The sequence below is a fragment of the Theobroma umbraticum genome, unplaced genomic scaffold (genome assembly GCF_002168275.2).
Source record: "Theobroma umbraticum cultivar Fairchild unplaced genomic scaffold, ASM216827v3 scaffold_95.0, whole genome shotgun sequence".
Lineage (NCBI taxonomy): Eukaryota > Viridiplantae > Streptophyta > Magnoliopsida > Malvales > Malvaceae > Theobroma > Theobroma umbraticum.
This window is the reverse complement of record NW_018397257.1, coordinates 421,408-424,607: the sequence shown is the minus strand read 5'-3', so window position 1 is coordinate 424,607 and position 3,200 is coordinate 421,408.

The following is a 3,200-nucleotide window of genomic DNA, read 5'->3' as shown; positions in this document are numbered from 1 at the left end:
TACTGCCGAGCTAAGGGCTGAATCCAAGGCCGCACGAAGGTGGTCTTAAGTATCACCCCGTGACATATGCTTGTCTATACTAGAGCAATAAATCATTCTAATATGGGCAAGGAGGGGTGAGTAGTTGGTTACATCAATTAATTCAATTAGAAAATTTCATTAACTGACTTTCTTAAAAAATTTAATCAAACTGACCAACTTTGACTCTTATGTTATAAACAAGCATCCAAACATTAATAAATAATATTCTTAGGGTTAAAAGATAAGCATTCAATTGGTAACCTATAAGCTTAAGTTGGATGCACACAAAGTCCTTATATAATGTAGACATTTAAACTCATGGAAGACAGTTAACATTTAAATACATGTTTAAAAGATAATTCAACTATGTCATTAAAATATATATCATGATCAAACTTGACAATCAAATTCATATTCAAGAGCAAAACTAACGTCAAGTTTTAAACTTCAAACATTAAGGTCAAGCGAGATTAAATATCATGTGAGTATGTGACTTGACCAAAATGATAGATGAACTAAAAATGATTTTCATAAAGGTCAATTAGTTCATCCTAATCACATTCGTATGCATAATCAATTTTGAGACAATCAATTAAGCACAAACTCGAAGCGTATTGCAATAATTGATTCTTAGACTAAGCATTTAAACATTCAAAATCTCAAGAAATGAATATGAACATTTCATTCTTAAGAAATAATGTTTTCCATGTATGTATATGAGAAATGATATAGATTTAAGCACTTATGAACAAATCAAGCACAATGAGAATGTGTTTTTTTTATCAAAAATGATTTTGTTCAACTAAGCTATATCATCAAAGTCAAGAATTAATAAATCAACTTTAATGAAATGAAACCAAAAAGATTTTGCAAGAAAATCATTTGACAAAAATTTAATTTCTCTTTTCAAAAACTTTGCACTTGAAGCATGTAAGATTTGAGTTTGACATGCTCTGTGTAAAATTATATGCTCAATGTCACTCAACTTTATTCAATTATGCTCTCAATGATTTGTGAATATGTAGTGAGCGTAATGAATCATATTTATGCATGTCAAGGGTTATTTCCAAATATTTCACAATCAACTACCAAAAATGCCCTTATAACTATTCAAGCTTGCAAGCAAACATGCACATCCAATAAGAACAAGTCAAAAAATATTTTCATCATCCAACAACCTTGTTCATAAATCATTATAAGCTTAAGGATAGTTAGCATTTTTCATATAATGTAACAATTCAAGTAGCCAATTCTTATCAAGCCCAAATTTAACCAATTTGAACTACTCAAGCAAGTTCTAAAATGCAAATCAAGATCATTTAAATGGTCAAATTATCATAGACAAAGAGAAATAAAAAAAGTCAACTCTTTAAACTCAATTTTTCTTATTTAGACTACTAGAATAGGCAATTATGCAAACCAATCTATTAATCATATTAGCCATTTCACATGTCATCAACATCAAATCTTTTATGCTTAAAAATAATGCTCAAAAATCATTTTTTCTTAAAGAAATAATATGTAATCAATATCACAAAACATGAGAATTTTATCAAAACAATTTTCCACAAGCAAAATCAATAAGGAAAACAATGACATATTCAAGTTCAAATGTAAGAGTATAATTTTAATCTCATAAGTTCATACTTTCTTCAAGATTATGTAATTTGTAACATTATCACATTTAAATCAATTTTGCTTAATCAAGATTTGTCAATAAAGCTCAAGGAAGAATTATGCACTCAATATTCAAGTAAGAATAAGCAATCAAAATTTTCAATCCAAAAAGAAAACAATTTTTAGAAACCAAGCTAAACCAATCAATCTCAAGAAATTGTCAAGAAAAATTCTTAAATTTTAAAGCACAAAAAAAATTGAAAAAAAAGTTGCCTATTTTTATTTTGTGCGTCTAGAGAGTATCCAATCTTTAAGTTGTTTCTCCTTGCTCTAGCACATTTAATTCCTCATCCTATTTTGCCTTTTCGTGCTAACAAGGATCTTTACTCAAGTTGTTTAAACTTACAAATTTCAGACCAATGCTCTAATATAAATTGTAGGAAACGTTAGCTCAATAAATATGTGGCAAGAATGTCAAAGAGAGGTCTAAATTGGACTTTAAAAAGATGTTTTGAACTTGAAGAACTAGAAAATACTACAGTAGTTGATTACAAAATGTTTCTAGTCGATCAAGCGTGCGAAGAACTTGTTTTAAAGTAATTTGAATATCTTGTAGTTGACTCTATTAAACTTGTAGTCAGACTCTTGACCAGTAAATCATTTTCAAAGCTAGCAGAAGAGGTTTCAAAGAGGTTTTTGATGCATACGTAAATCTTTAGTAAAACTACTAAATTAAATGCAAGCAAATGATCAATTTTGATATGCTTAAAACATTTTTCAAATAAAATTAAATAAGAGATAAGCAAGCGATGATAGTTGAAAAGGGTTTAGCAGAGAACCAAACCAATATGTGAAGATTCTAAATTAAAGCACAAGAAATTTTGAAATAGGTTTTCTTGAAATGAGATTTAGTAGAACAAAGAACTAATAACAATGAAGACACTAGGTAAAAATCAAACCTGTTTAAAAATAAATTTCCTATTTATATCAAAAACAAAGTAAATGATTTTTGTAAAACAAGGTTTTCAAAAATAAATCATAGTGCACAGAAGTAAATCAAGACACAAGGATTTTTCTAGTGGTTCTGGTTTCTCAAATGCATATATCCACTTTCTTGGTTAACCCAGGAATTTCCATCTACTAAAAGGATTCTTGCTTTTTAACGGGATCAAGCGATAACCCTTACATAATCCATAAAGAGATTCTTACTTTTTAATGGGATCAAGTGATAAATTTTACACTAACTTTATACTCGAAGATTTGGCTCATTGGTTGGTGCATAATCCCCATACCTAAAGAGTATGGTTTGAATCCCTCTTCTCCCAATTATAAAAAAAAAAAAAACCTTTACACTAACTTTTCAAATCTAAGTTAGAACCTTTACAAAGAATAGCTACAGTGCCTCTAAAAGATGTGTTTTGCTAGTTTAGTATAACAGAGGAAGAATGCCTAATAATGGATATAAAGATAGGATATAAAGATTGGAGTGTAAGCATAAAAAAGGTTTTAACTCTAGTAGCTCAAGTAGGCTTGGTTTTACTTGGTTTTCTTTTGCTTTTTTT